This window comes from Rhinichthys klamathensis, unplaced genomic scaffold (genome assembly GCF_029890125.1).
Source record: "Rhinichthys klamathensis goyatoka isolate OS25496 unplaced genomic scaffold, OSU_Roscu_1.1 h1tg000301l_1, whole genome shotgun sequence".
NCBI classification, from domain to species: Eukaryota; Metazoa; Chordata; class Actinopteri; order Cypriniformes; family Leuciscidae; genus Rhinichthys; species Rhinichthys klamathensis.
In genome coordinates this window covers 652,059-668,637 of record NW_026606820.1, presented here as the reverse complement: position 1 = coordinate 668,637, position 16,579 = coordinate 652,059, and positions in this window count along the sequence as shown.

Sequence of the window (16,579 nt, the reverse complement as noted above, 5' to 3'; positions counted from 1 at the left end):
TGTTCTCTCCACTGCAACCCTCTTGCTGCACATCTTCGTCTTCGCAAAAATCCTAATTACAACATGGTATAGATGACATTGTATCATATGATGCTCATAAGTTTCTTCATACTGCGTTAGTAGCTGATAACACCAAATCAGTAAAAGAATAAAAATTCCACTAAGAAAGATCTCCATAACATAAATTGCCTATTTTTACACTTCCTGCTTTTCCCTGCTTGAGAATTTCTGTCCAATGAATGGATGACCTTAGCACACATGTGGTTTTGTTTACAAATTTTGGGTCACTTGCAAAAAAGGCAGTGTGAAAGCGAACCACACCAAACAAAAATATTAAATAAAATCAACATTGTATTTGGTCCGGACCAAAGCAAGTGAACTAGCGGACTTTCCTGGTGTGAATACACTGTTGGGTGACGTCACTTCTTGTTGACGTTCGAAGTATTGTTCAGGCTAGCTAGACCCTCCCTCCCTCCTCCACATCCGCGCACTAACCCCCCAAACCCCACCCCCAAATCCTTCTTGTCGGTTATTATTGGCTGGAACACTGTTTGTTATGTTTAGTGGTGCGGGTTGGCCCAGTTTGTTTTTGTTGCCGTTTGTGGAGTGGGTGTCTACAGAGATCGCGTTTTTTTACAGTGTGTTCAGGGGACAAGCAGCTAGCGGATAGTGAGGGAATGTTTGCTGTATGTGACAAAAAAAGGTTTTGGCCTAAAAAACGTGTGATATCGCTTAGAGCACCTTTAAGGGGATGTGGGCGTTTGCAATTGCAGCTATTGTGGAGAGCTGAGAAGTTGTTTTCTCTGGTGAACTTTAAAGTTAAATTGTTAAACTAGGCATAAACAGATATCAGCACTCATTATAGAAAGCTAATGTTAATGTGTATACTGTATGCACAAGACTGTAATGCAAACAAATCATCAATGCGGAAAACTTACCACTTTTTTTACCACTTACAGTGATTAGTAAATGACACTTCTTTTTTTTTACCAGACAATTTAAATATAAAATAACTCCCTATTTAAATGGAATTGAACATAAATGATCATTAAAATGCAGACAACTGTGATCTCTGTATGTGCTTTTCACAATCAAATGCTCTTTGAAAGAAATAAACTGAGTGAGCTGAGTAAAATACAAAGTGCAAAACAACCTGTCGTCTTTGTTTTCAAATGGTTCTTTTTAAGTGAACCACACTGCACACAGACTTGGTAAAGAGCACCACTCATATAGAAGACAAATTACTGTGCTGAAACCCAATGTATTGACAACATCTAATATAAATTTGCATTATGGGGTTAAATGCTCAAAAATATCTATAATCATACTCTAATAAGCGAGTCATCAGTGCCAAATGACCCTCAAAATTTGCTATTCAAGGCACGTGAAGGACATTTATAAATACCTGACTTACAAGACTAGTTTGACCTTTTCATGATGATGATTGGAATACTTCACATATAGTTGTTATTAATTTTTTCTTCTCTTAAACCTTACCTCCCATAATAAATATGATGAAATATATGAACTAAATACAAAGTTCGATAGGTGGCAACTCCATCAACCCATCCATTTATCCATTCATCATCCATCCATCCATCCATCCATCCATAAACCTTCAAACTAGTGCTGGGCGGTATGACCAAAAATCCATATCACGGTATTTTTCAAAATTATATTGGTTTCACGGTATACGGTATTATTTTTCCTAAGCATGACTGGGTTAACCACATTTTCTACTGAGTGAGAGAGGAAATACTGCAGTAGATTGACTTAGAATGCTCTATTTTACTGTCACGAGTGAGTATTGTAGAAAAAATCCACACTAGTATTAATACAGGTTTGCAAGGCTGTTTACAAATAGGTGCCTTTAGGAGCGGCAGAAATAGCAGTTTCCCCGGTAACGCCTGTACACAAAGCAGCGCAACGCACATAAACGCTGCTTTATCAGGAACAATAAAGATTGAATCTTAATAACAAAGAAACTTTTCTAAAGAACGTTAGTTCACTTCAGATACATTCGTATAAAAACACCCATGCCGCGTTGACTTTGAAACCTGCAGTGCTCATGTTTATTCAATGATGTCAATGCCAACCACAAATAGATTTTCCAAAAGGCTTTGTTAATATTGTGAACCAATGTATGGGAAACACTGTTATATAATTTGACAGCTATCAATTATAGTTTAACCTATCCATCTTCACAGTTACGCTAAGCAACACATGCATCACCACAGAGTGCAAGAGTGAAAAGGGGCCCTATCAAACAGTGTCACGCCCCGCCACGTTCCGATCGTTAATAAAGCGTCATACACCGGTATTGCGGTATATTAAAAATTCATATCATAACAAAAATAAACACTGGTATTTGAACCGGTATACCCCCCAGCACTACTTCAATCGTCAGGATTTTAAAACTTTTTTTCCAAGCTAACATTCAAAGTTTAAACTTTGCTTTTCTGTTAAGAAAAATATAGGTATATAGATTTTTAAAGCTGTGCATACCTAAATACAAAATTATGTCATGAAACTCTAGATGGTGCAGGCTGGCAGGTCCTTAACTCACAATCTGCTTGCAAGCCAATGAGCTTATTGAGCTTGTTGTTTGACTTTCAGTTTGCAGCGTGCTTTCAGAAACCCTCCACCTTCCCCAGCTCTACCTGTATAGATCTGCTACGGGAAATTTATGTATGCTATTGTACAACAGCAGTAAGTCTACTTGATTATAGCAGTGTGTCATGTATGTATTGGCAGGAAAAAGTTCTATAGGAGTACCATTAAAATGACAACCTTGTGCTTGTGAATAGGCTAGTGTTTATATGCCAGTATGAGCATCACTGATGATTAGGAAAAAAACTGTAAAATGACTCACCTGTTCTTTAAAAAAAAAAAAGATGGACAAATATATCGTCACTTGTAGCAAAATGTTAAGACATTCATTCTGTTCCTGTCAGGAAGTAAAACAGAGACCATTATTGACCTGTTCCAGCTCTATAATGTCTGTCATATTCAGACTAATCGAGGATAAAAAGAAAAAATGCAGTGCCCTAATGTGAAACAAGGGGAGGGCTGAGAGCCTGACAACAACAGTGACCCACACTCAGACATAAAAACACAAACACACACACACACACACACACCTCAGCTAAATGAAAATGTGCAGGTAAACAAAAAAGAGGAATATCTGAGACCTTCTGTACGTGTGTTGGTTTGTTGGAGAGAAAAATGAAGCCAGAGAATTAAGTGCTACTGACCAACTCATCTTACAGTATTTTCTACTTGTTTGTATTAAGAATTAATATTCCATATCTGACAAATGACGATTATTAACATTTCACATCGATTTAGCTGCTTCCAGCACTAAGAAAACAGCTTTTCAGTGCAGCATAAGAAGACTGGAATTCAGAGAAAGAGAGCGAGAGAGATGTTTTTCTATGAGCATCTGATCAAAAGAGTCAGAGTAATTAAGCTCCCCTCCAGTCTCAGTGAGAGTGCTCTCCTTTAATTGCTTATATTACTGCAACTTCTGAAACAATTAATTGGAAGCAATCTGAGTAAAATACAGTTAGTAATGTCGAGAGTGTGAGAGCGGGTAATATTTCACTTTGGTCTGGAAAAATATATGAAACAGTTAATGTACTATCGTTCACTCTGTATTAAATCCACATTAGCTGACTTGGGTACCTGCTTTTATATGGCCAATAAACAAATGCTATCATCATGCCATCTGTGCTTTGTGAGTCATATAAAATCCTTTGACTGTCATTGATATACATCTCATGTGGAGTCTGCAGTCAAACCGCTCGTATATACACAATTTAATGGATGGGATTTTTTTTTTTTTTTTGCATAACCATTTGCCTGTGACCTTGACAAGGGTCAAACTGGAACTAGCATAACCAGACTTTTGACTGATGGCATGAGAGGTCCACAATGCACCTTATAATGCCCTCTTAAACAGGAAGAGACTGTCTGAATGACAAGTCAAATGACAAACCACAGTTCATGTTGTTTCAATTTAGGGGCTTGCTGTTGTTTGCAAATAAATAAATAAATACATATCTAAGTTTGAATGATCATCAATGGATAAAGATTCAGTAAGACTTCCGTGTACAGTATACTGTACATCAGAGCAGTGAATGTGGGCGGTCCGTGCGGGACTGAGACTAGACTGGACCAGATGAGTAAGGACGAATGGAGACTCTTTTTTACACCTCAGTTAAGACTTATTGTTGTGGTTTTGCAACACACATGCATGACACAACTGAAGTTACTCAGACTCAGCTGAATAATTCATTACTCAAGTGTCTCCCCTCTCTTATGAGACCAGTCTGAACCTGACCCATAAGGTGCTCTGGGCCAGAGACTAACAGTAAACATAATTAGCAGTGATATTATCCAGAGTTTGGTCATTACACCCACTCAATAACTCTCCCTCTTGGGTCTACATGATAAATGGAGCAGGGTATTCAGAGCCTACACTTGACTAAAGATCAGCAACCAACACAGAACACACTAAAGTGTGATTGGAGATGCTGCGAGCATGTATAGGAATTCAAGACAGCGTTATGTGAATTTGAGAAGATCTGTCACTCCTTTCATCTTAAAATTGACACAAACTCTAGAAGACTCAGGGAAGACGTTAAAGTACATGATGAGACCATTAGAGATTGCTGAGATCATTGCCTGTTTTTTATGTACTTTGTGCAATCTGCTGCCCATGAGCACAACTCAATATCTTAAACGCAATACCCAGGGTCCTATAATATATTACATGTGTAATCCCATAAGCGTGCAAACGTGGGCCTGTGTGTACAGAAGTGTCTATCTGAACAGATTTCGAACGTCATTGTCTTTTTTTATACATTATAAACAGAGCACAGGTCTCATTCATCGATTCACAATGTACAAAACCCATGAATCAAGCCACAGCACAATACTGGCACTATGGAGCGCACAGAAAGGAATAGTTTTCTTTTGAAATAGTTGCCTTTTACACTTTAAGTGCAAAAGGATGAGGGTCTTTTCAAAGGTAACTCGAAGCAATAAAACACTATAACGCCTTGCACGTCTCTCGAGGCTTCTCCTGCTCTCGCTTGCCTTCACTTTAGCTCCATTCTAATAAATTAAGGAATCATCGGGGTTACAGGAGGCAGATCGCTCCGCGCACAGGATTTGATTACGCTGTTATTTCCCCCTGCCGTTATTGCTTGGCGTTCACCCGAGGATGAAGTGTTGGATTTGGCGCCGATAAAGGCAGAGAGGTCTGCGGTCGAGGAGGTTGGTGCGACAAGAGGTGAGCAGTTCACCGTTAATAAAAGAGAAAAGGCAGAATCTCAGTGGCAATGGAAAAAATGAGTGAACTTTGGATAACAGACAGAGCGAGTAAAAATCAATCGAACACCACCCCTAACTGATTGCCTGATATCATGTGTCTTTAGCCAAGATAATGGACACAGTTTTGTTGCAGATGGAGCATTTTTGATTGTTTATCTGCTTAAATGGACAATAATTAAAATAAACACCAGGGCTTGTTCAAGATAGTTCAGATTTGAATTACTATCACTCAGTGAGTCATTTAAAGCTGCAGTCCGTAGCTTTTTTTGGGTTAAAAATCATCCAAAATACATATTTGAGAAAATGCATAACCAGCCAGTGTTCAAAACTATCTGCTTGCCTTAGCTCGATTCAAAGCGGTAAGCTTGTAATAATGTTTTTAATTCTAGTGGTACTGGTGGATTTCCACGGGAGATTTGAGCATGTCTTTGCGTCATTACGTCACATCTGTACACATAAAGAAGGAGTCTCGGCTAGTAGGCTATATTGCGTGTGAGGATGCTGGAGGTGGAGATTCACAGCCTTTTCTCACAGCACTTGATATAATTAAACTTATCAATTTGATGGTGGATCCAGCAAGTTTAAACGACAATCACCAGTGACAACAGATTCACCCGCTGTAAAATGCAAAAGACTTCGTTCGGACTTCGGAGTGGCAACAGAAAAAAAGAGACAGCAACCGGACCCATGTGAAATCAAGGATACATATCGGAAGGACATTACATGTAGTCACGCAATGCAGACGTTGTTAACATTAACAATTTGAAAACAAAGTATAATATGCACGGCTTTGTGTGATATGATAAGCGATTGTTAGGTTTTAATCAGCGCAATTTACTGCAATGTCAAAACCAGAACAAAAGTGGATGTTACTTACTTGTTCAGATGACATTTTCCGGTGAAAATTATTATGTTGGTCATACTTCCAAAAAGAATAATCTGTGATTCTGAATGCCAGTATCCACACCGGCGCGGTGACTGACAGACACTCTCCTCAAACACTGTTCATCAGCGCTGTTCCGTGTCGAAGTAAAACTCACGTAAAGTTGATAATTCCGCGAATAACTGCAATTGCAGATTTCGAACAGAGATGGCGACAAAGAGGAAAAACTGCGGACTGGAGCTTTAACCATGTATTACTGTCTTTGGAAGGCTTTTCCCCTTCAGACCCATTCAAATGTACAAGTTCAGATTTCATGCAATGGAGGGATTCCCCAACTTTTGTTTATTTAGTTTTTTTTGTCAGCTGAACCGCTTTGACCAAATATATTTATTTGAAGTATTCCCTGAGATTTTAAGTTTAGAAGTCAATTATAAAATTAAGACAATAATAATAATAAAATTAAGTTCAATGTTATCTAATGTCAGTTAATGCTCACATGACATGCAAGTAAACAAATATTTTTTATTTATTTTTTAGTTCTATTTTAAAATTCTTTATTTTAATGTATTTTTTTATTTTTATTTAATTACTTAAAATATTTTCATTAAACTCACGAACCCTAGTCTCACGAAACCCTGACCTAATATTTAATGCACTCCATGTTGTTAATACAAAGAATGGAATATATATATATATCTTTGTATTTTGTTTATATCAATATGGTACAATATATTATACTATTCAAATCAATGTGATAAATTAGGTTAAAATTGAAAAGTTAGGTAAAACGTAATTAAAAAGTAGTCCGATTATATTACCTTAAATGAGTAATATAAAACTACAAATTTTGTCATCTAATTTGGAATCAGTAACGAACTAGCCTGGGAAAACCCAGACAACTTCCGGCAAATTTAGATTTTCTCTGAAACTTAGTCTAGCAAAGAGCTCATTCAAGCCCATTTCCAATCCGTCGAAATCGCGGCACCAATCAGAAACGTTGGGGCGGGCTTTACATGATGATGACAGCGCTGGGATTTTGAAGCAGATTTTGTAGCTTACATTACAAAGATGGATGCTGCATTCGAACATCACTCGTTCGAATCAGCTATCGCGTCTGTTTTAAGCGATTTGAATGTTTCCTTTTAGTTAAAACCGAGCAAAGAACAACACTCGAAGATGTTTCTCCGCCGCTCTGCATACTTCATCTCCTCTGATTGGTTTTAGGTCTATCCGCGACGTCCGTTGGTGACGCCCCTCTGGAAATGATTTGTCTATGACGCTTTGCCAGACCATAACTCAGTTACAACTGAGAATGGTCTGGTTTTAACCAGGCTAGTAACGGACTACAATTTGTAAGAAATCTATACTCAGCACTGACTTTCAATGTAGAAATTAGTGAGTGAGTGAATTAATGAATGAGTGAGTGAATGATGTATCAATGTTTTTTAATGATTTATACAGCTTGTTACTGCATTGCAATGTTTCTTTAAACAAAAATTTTTATATTGTTTTATACACCTATAAGGTTACTGCATTGAGCTATAAATAATTTAAACAGCGATAATATGCAGATCTGTTTATAATTTTTGACTCAATCTAAATGATAATTCCAAGACTATCCCAAATCTCTCCTTATTCTAAAACAAATTGTTTAAGATTGTAACACATAATAACACAAATACAAATGTAACAGATGTAAGATGTCATGACAATTTAGCACTGGCCTGATAAGGCAAATCACATCAACTGAGTCCTTTTACTGTTGAACTATGATTTCATAAAGGTAATCCGTTTTCCTGTTGAACTAGTACTATTTCTGCAGTTATGCCAACTGAATTGTGAATTTAGCCTACCTTGAAAAATGAAAAGAAATGGTCTCACATGATGTGTTCAGTATGTTTTTCATTTACACTTCACACATACAGACATACAGAAATGCAGAAATGCGCGCACACACACACACACACACACTTCCAACTTCAACTCATAAGAAATTAATGAGAGCAAAGAGACGAGAACTAAGGAGCCAGATCTACAGAATGTTGGTAAAATGGGGGACATTCTCTTCAGCCTCGCTTTAAACAAAAGCATTACAGTAAGAAAGTTAACCTTGACCCTACTGTCCCATCTCTGAGATCTGCCTGTTTTTCCAAGCACAGATGATTGACAGCTGTTCACAGCCACACAAGTAGAAGACAAGCTTGCAGGCTCTTGCTGTGGAGACGCAGCACACAATGAGAAAAGACTTGACAAAATACAGTGTTTCCACTTTTTATGCTCAGCAAAAGTTGTACACACAGACAAAGAGTCTTTCTCACTCACTCACACACTCAAAAAAAATAAAAATAAAATAATATTTGAAATAGAATTATTTATGGTCTGCCGCACTAAGTAAAAATCAATCCTCTATTTTAGAAATAGGATACGCAGATGAATTAAAGCTTAATGAGGTTTTCCGGGCAAAGCCTGAGATGCTTTACATGAGTCCAAACACACACATACAATGGAAATCAAAATCAGCGTAATGTGTCTCTGAAGTGACGCCCATCAATAACACCTCTCCAAAATAATATTTATTTATCATGTTTAGTCTGTTTGTGTATAGCTACATCTCTAAAAATGAGAATCACACTTTAATAATGCTCCACAAAACAAGAGCAAGAGAAAAAACAAATGTACTCTTTGTTGTTGTTGTTGTTGTTGTGAAAGACACACTTGCAAATGTAAAGATTTAGCAAATACTGTAGTGCAAAAGTTGTGATCAAAGAAGGAATTTGTGTTTGATTTGTGGATTAGTAATTTTTTTAACACCTGTTTTTGCTATAGGATGAAAAAAGGGTGGAAACACATTAAATAACCTTCTTGCTCTGATTCACTGTTATTGATCAGCCAGCCTCCAGCTCATATTCTTGCCCATAAACAAATCACTGTTGTATCATAAAGGATTATGGATTTTTACATTAGTTTATTTAAGTCAGTGATGATGATTATAATAAATGTCAGACTCCAATATAATCTATTTTTAATTAGCAAGAAATTGAAAATGTTTGGGAGGCATATTGTTTTCTACGAACTTTAAGTTGTCATTGAATTACACAGCAAATGAGAGTGGTTTAGTAGTTCAGCCCCGGTTCAGTCCTTAATCTTTGCTGCAGAGCAAATGAATAAAATGTGTGTGAGTGGGAGAGACAGAGAGAGACGGAGAGAGCTGTGAGGATGAGCAATGGTTTTCAAAGAATGTAATCACGTTTTCTTTTCTCAATGCATGAATTCCCACTGAAAAGTGCAGCGGAAACCTATTATTAGTATAATAATAATAACAATAATAATAATAATAACTTATTATTATTATTGCAAACCAATACATTCAGACATATTCAGTTTCTCTGTCACAAAACATTTTAGTCTAAAATGTCTGTTTTTAAGTCTGAAATGAATTCAACACATATTGGCTATCATAAAATCTTACAATTCTACGACTGATCAATATGGCTGGGAAAAATTAATCCATAATAAGTTTGTCATCAAAGGTTGTGATTTATCATCCTGTCCATACACTTCGAATGGAAAGGAGAGAGGGTGGTGTATGTTTTTTCTGCATCATGAATGCTCTTCCCAGCTCTCGGGTATATGGTTAAGAAATACTGAATGTGTCTACTTAAATGTGAACAAATTTAACAGCTTTACAGGAAATGTGTCTCTAAACACATTCATTCTCAGCCTCATACAAACACAGGCACAGTGAAAGCATTCACTCTCTCAGTTCTGAATAAGGAGAGGTGAAAAAAAACATCTTCTATACACAATGTTATTGACCTTACTTCACATCATACTTTCTTTAGCTAGTCTAACTGACTGTGTGAAAAATGTTCCAACATATTGTAAAATCTAGAGTTACAAAAAAACACAAAAAAAAAAAACACAGTCTTTCTCCTTTGGTTCTTGGCTCAAATTAATGTCTCGCTTTGTGTGTCTACATGCTTAGCACTCAAGTATGAAATTATCAAATTTATGATCAGCATCAAAGGTGATTTATTTGTTCTTCTCTGTGTTCAACAGTTTGGTAATGCCACAAACAACAAGTTCTTCAGAAACCCACACATACACACACACGCACGCACGCACGCACGCACGCACACACACACACACACACAAAGTAATGTTCCCTATATAATCAAAAGAGGACAATAACAGTGGGAAAGGTGTTGCACTTGCACATTTTATAAGATGCCCTGAGCAACAAATTTAGCGAGGTGTGAAAAGCAATCCTAATGTATCAAGGTTACACAACAAAAAGAACCAAGCAAAATGAATACATTAATTTTAATGCAATAATTTAGCTAGAAAAATATAACTGCAACAACATAATTTGATGGGGAAAAGGGACATTGAACATGAACTAGGACCCACAACCAAACTTAAAAACAAAAACCAAAATCAGAATTACAACTAAAACCCAAACCAAAACCAGAACCAAAAATAAAATATCAAGTGCAACTCACCAAATGTTCACTATAAACCACTACGAGGCCTAAAGACAACAAAGTGGAAATAATAATGCAGGGGAGAAAAGAAGCTTCAAAATAAAAGACATGACTAGATTGTAACTCCAAAATAAAAGACACGAAAGACAAAGACAGGAATTAAAAGAAAAAAAAAAAATCCAAATAAGTCATTAGACCATTACACCATCACAACATATAAAAAAATGCTATAATAATCATTTTAGATAAAACCAATTAAAATTTAAAATTAAATATATATATATATATATATATATATTGTGTATTTAAAAATCTTGTTTTTATAGTGCACATAAACAAATAGGCTATGTTGCTATAATACATCCATATTTATTTTCTTTTTTTTCCACTCTTTTAAAAGTAAAGGGGTGGGGTGGTCAGCCATGATCTGAAAGTGAGGCCGAAGTAAATGAGGGTCTAACACTGTCCAATCCTCTGTCACTGATAGTTATAAAAAGTTGCGTTTGGGATGATGATAAAGGTTTAATGTAAAGGTGATATACAGGGTTGGGGAGTAACGGAATACATGCGTTATGTAATCAGGATACAAAAATCCAGTAAATGTAATTCGTTACAGTTACGTCAAAAAATGTATATATATATATATATATATATATATATTGATATAATATACTACTTAATAAACATTTAGCCCGGAAAGTACTGCGTAATTAAAAGGATTTTACAGCGTAACTTTTGGTAATTATAGTGTACTTACATGTAAGTATAAGGGAACAATATGTAAAGTTTGGGGAATAAAGGGTAACAACCAGTAGAATTAAAAAAAATATATTTATACTGTAAGTATTATAGAACTAAGGGGTACTCATTCTACTATTATGATACAACAATCTTACATTTGGGAGCAATTTAGCAAGAACATACACTCTGTACCTTTTTGTAATAATGCATACTGTAATACTGTAGGCTTTTTAATAATTACAGGGTACATATCTAAGCATTTATACAGTAATTCGTTTAAACAAAAGTGCACTGAAAACTAAAACAATTGCAACTATTGCTTAAATATTGGGGCAAGATACTCTTGTTCCATGTAGTGGTGCTTGTTACCCTCTTGTTCCATGTAGTCACAGGGTAAGTGTGACATTGCGGGCCGTAAATTAAAGTGGTGCTTGTTACCCTCTTGTTCCATGTAGTTACAGAGTAAGTACAATAAAAATGCATACACACAATCTAATGTCACTGACTTGGAAACCTTTATTTTCAAAACAACTTAATTCAAAAAAGATTTACAACACTTATTTTTCGTTTAAAACTGCTTTTTTAAAACAGCAATTCATTTTAAATGCTTAAGTCTTGACAGAAAGTAGCACGTTTTGTCCAAACTTTTTTCTCTTGCTTGGCTTCTTCCTTTTGTTCCTCTTCTTTTTCTTTCTTTCCACTGACGAATCTGAAGAAGAAATTATGTCTCTTGCTATTCTGTATTATTAAAAGAAAATACTGTACACCCAGAAATACGTCCTCACCATTTACTCATCTTTTACCCTCATGCCATCCAAGATGTATACGACTTTCATTCTTCAGATTACCACAAATGAAGGTTTTTAGAAAAAAAAAAAAAAAACACATCTCTGGGAATACATATAATGCAAGCTAATGTGTTCCTAAAAGTTGGTGCATCAAACAGCACATACTGCAATAACTGTAGTAATCCATACGACCCCAATGGATGGATCAATGTCTTCTGAAGGGAAACGATAAGTGTTTGTAAGAAAAATCATAATATTTTACACTTTTTAAACTGTAGACAATCGCTTCAGACCAACTCTAATAAGTTGTTTTGCAAATAAAGGTTTCCGAGTCAGTGATATTAGATTGTGTATGTATTTTTATTGTACTTACCCTGTAACTACATGGAACAAGAGGGTAACAAGCACCACTTTAATTTACGGCCCTATATCCAACAAAAGCCAAAGGACCTCAATGACATCATCTTTTAGGAAGTGACATCATTTTGGAGGGAAATCAACACAAGCATCAGTATGTAGCCTGTTGGCGGATGTTTTTTGTTTTATTTTTTTCTGTGATATTAGTTTGTATTTTGTGGCATTAGTTGGTTTCACTCATTCCTGTTTGATAAAATTACAGAAATTAACATGACAATATCAAAAGCTGACATGCTTATGTGAACTAATTGTCAGTCCCTTAGTAACTTCAGCCTTTTACTTATTCTGCTCTTTGTTTTGACATTATGTAACAGATTGGCTAAAACATATTTCTGAACGTCTGGTGTATCTTTAAAAAACAACAACACTTGAGTTATAACGTGTGAAGCATATTCGTTAATAAAAAAAAAAAGAGTTTAAAGGGTACTGCCTAAGAGTAATAGGAGCCAAAATATATCCTTATATACTGCTAATCAAACTAAATTTATTTCTGGGGCCTTGCATACCCCCCAAAAGTAGATGTATTGTCGATAGACTAATTGGTTATTTGGAGACAGGATAAGTTGTGTTGATGTGTTTGGCCTGTTGGGGAGAGATGTTAATTGATAGCACCTGATGAAAGGAACTGATATCCCATTGATTTGGAAGCACTCACCCAGAAATACCCATCTGTGTATACATGTGCTTATGTGTGTACACGTACACAATCCATCCTTGTGCGAGAGCAAAATGGCCCACTGATGATGACCAATTTCCTTGAGACTCCGCATGGATGATAACGTCGAAGCTCTTTCAAATGTAAATGCATCTGACACACACATGCGCAGAAAGAGAATTGTATGCACACATCAGCAGCAGCAGGTGAGTAGGGACAGTTACAGGCCTACGCGGTGGCTTTAGCAGATGCCGGCAGTCAGATTACTGCTGTTCAATTGTGAGATTGAACAAAGAGAGAACCAATTGGGCATCCCATATGGAGCATAACTACACAAGCAGGAATGATCACACAGAGGGAGAAAATCTAAGCAAAGTTGAATGAGGCACTCAAGTAAACAAGCATCCCCAGCAAGGCAACCGTCTCAAAATGCATGGCATACAAAGCAGTACTTGGCATCACTTAAATCTGTTTCACAGCTATGCAAGCAAATTGTTGTTGTTCCACTGTTTCTATTTTGTAGCCTGGGAGACTTAGAGGTCTGGTTGTTGCATTTCACTATAAATGTTTGTTTCAGATGAGACGTTTGTTGACATGTATGTAGTTAAAGGGTTAGTTCACCCCAAAATGAAAATTCTGTCAGTAATTACTCACCCTCATGTTGTTCCAACCCCGTAAGACTTTTGTTCATCTTCAGAACACAAATTAAGATATTTTTGATTAAATCTGAGAGCTGGCTCAATCCTCCATAGGCTTCTAAGGGATCGAAACTTGCCGGGCCAGAAAAGTTATTAAAGTCATCATTAAAATAGTCCAAGTGACTACAGTGGCTCTATCTTTAAGCTTATCAAGCGACGAGAATACTTTTTGTGCGCAAAAAAACAAACAAAAATAACAACTTTATTCAACTATTCATTTCCTTCTCTGTGAGCCTCGAGATTTCGCATAGTGTAACTGCGCAGCGCGTCTGTGTTCTACGTCACATGCATCACACACATGACCAGCGTCGGCCAATAGTGAGTCTACGTGTGACGTACAACACAGAACCGTTGCGCAGTTACACTACGTGAACTATCTCGAGGCCCACAGAGAAGGAAATGCATAGTTGAATAAAGTCATTATTTTTGTTTGTTTTTTTGCGCACAAAAAGTATTCTCGTACACAACACAATGTGCAGTGTATAAATGTAACTCATACATTAGGCTATACTTAGCTAGGTACATGGAGTAAAAGTTAAGTATTCACTTTAGTAAGGACGAAAAATCAGAGAAACTCTCAATTTTATCTCATTGCTTTTTGTCAGAAATTGAGATATTAAAGAAGTGTATCATTTTCCCCTTTCCTGCTATCTCACTTTATACAAAAAAAAATCCTACTAAGGAAGACCTGGGGGCTGTTCCATAAATGAAGCTTAGAAAAGCGGGGATTAAACTCCAAAACCGGACTTGAATGAGCCTAACAAATAAGTTGGGGCTAAAGTGGTTCCATAAAAGGTAATTGAAGTTCACGCAATCTCACTAATTTGATCCAGGTTTATCTAGTCTAGATAATTGCGTGTGCACGCGTTTCTGAAGCAGCCCTAGAGGTCGATCGTGGATCAAATCGATCCACCACCAAACAGCGTATATTTTGTGCTGTTTTATGCGTTTGTGACATGTTATTTTTTTCCTCAGTGCAAAAATGACATTTTACAGTTATATTCTCCATCTGTAAATGTTAGAAAGTAGTGCAAATGTATCCATTTTGCTGCTAATCTTCATATTGAACGAGCGCTGCTGCGCGCATGCGCGCCAAATAGGAGCGCAATAATTCTGACTAAAATATACATTTTGCTTGGAAAATTAATATGCGATACTTTATAACACTAGAAATATCTTCTAATTATAATAATTTCTCTTTAGGATGTTGGATAAGTTGCAGTGAACTTCTAGCTCATTACACTCATATATTTTATACTTCTAATAAAAAAAAAGAAATTGAACAGAAGTAGCCTAATTCAGGGAAGATTTTTTTAAAGAAACTAAATATATAAAGATACAAAATATAGTTTTGGGTATAGGACCTATGCTACTTTATAAAGATGATATATATAGCCTACTTATTTAGAATGCTGAGAATTACAGCTTTTTATGCAATAATTTTTTTGAGAAAGCAAGAATCCCCAGTTTTAAGTTTAGTGGTTTAGATTTAGTTTCTAAAGTACATTATGGAGAGGATAACATTAAATTAAGAACAAATGTATACATTTTGAAAAGATATGTGCAACTCTAAAATCAAAGAATATTCCATAAAATAAAGGAATAGCCTATATATTGGCCTACATTAACTACATTTTTATGTAACCTTCCCTTTTATTTCTAGTTATTTGTTATTTCTTTACTTATTTAATATTGAATATTTGATATTTAAATAATATTACTTGAATAACTATTGGGAATTATGTGTCATTCATTATAAGAGTTTGATATATGTGAATGTTATATTTTTATTAATATTTATTTATTGTTTTATTTATTTATATATATATATATATATATATATATATATATATATATATATATATATATATATATATATATATATATATATATATATATATGTTGGTATTATCACAAAAGAAAAAAAAAGTAGAAGGAAAAATAAGGAATATTTATTGGGGGAAAATATGATGTCTTTAAAGGAACTGTTCATTTGTATAATTTTGTTAAATGTGTTTGAATTGAAAGACATAATAAAGTACATTTTATATATATACATTTTATATCTAGACAGCGTAGAGAAAGAATTCTCTGATAACCGAGGCACTCCTTAATTAAAATGTCTTTATTACAAAAATGACATGTCCTAAACTTTAAAACGCCTTATATATGTGTCTATATTGTCTATATTGTAGCCTTATTTAAGTTGATTTTCTGTATACTGTGTATTTATAAAGTCCAATAATGGTATTAGAGACTGTCAGTGGTAATATCATTGTGTTCTTGTCGGTCAGTGTTGAGGATCTGTGTAACAACTGAGGCTTAGCCTGACAGTTAGCCTGCCCTGGACCAGGCTAGTTTCCCAGCATAAGTTGCCAGGGTAACTGAGTTTGAACTTTTTTAAGTTTGATTTATGAAACCGAATCTACCAAAAATAAGCCTGACTAACCGAAATAAGCCTGGCTTATACTCTAATCTTGGTTTATGGAACAGCCCCCAGCTTTTTTTTTTTACGTCAAAGCATGCTACAGTTGTTTATTTTCATAGCACCTAAAAGATGTCAACTGAGATCTGAA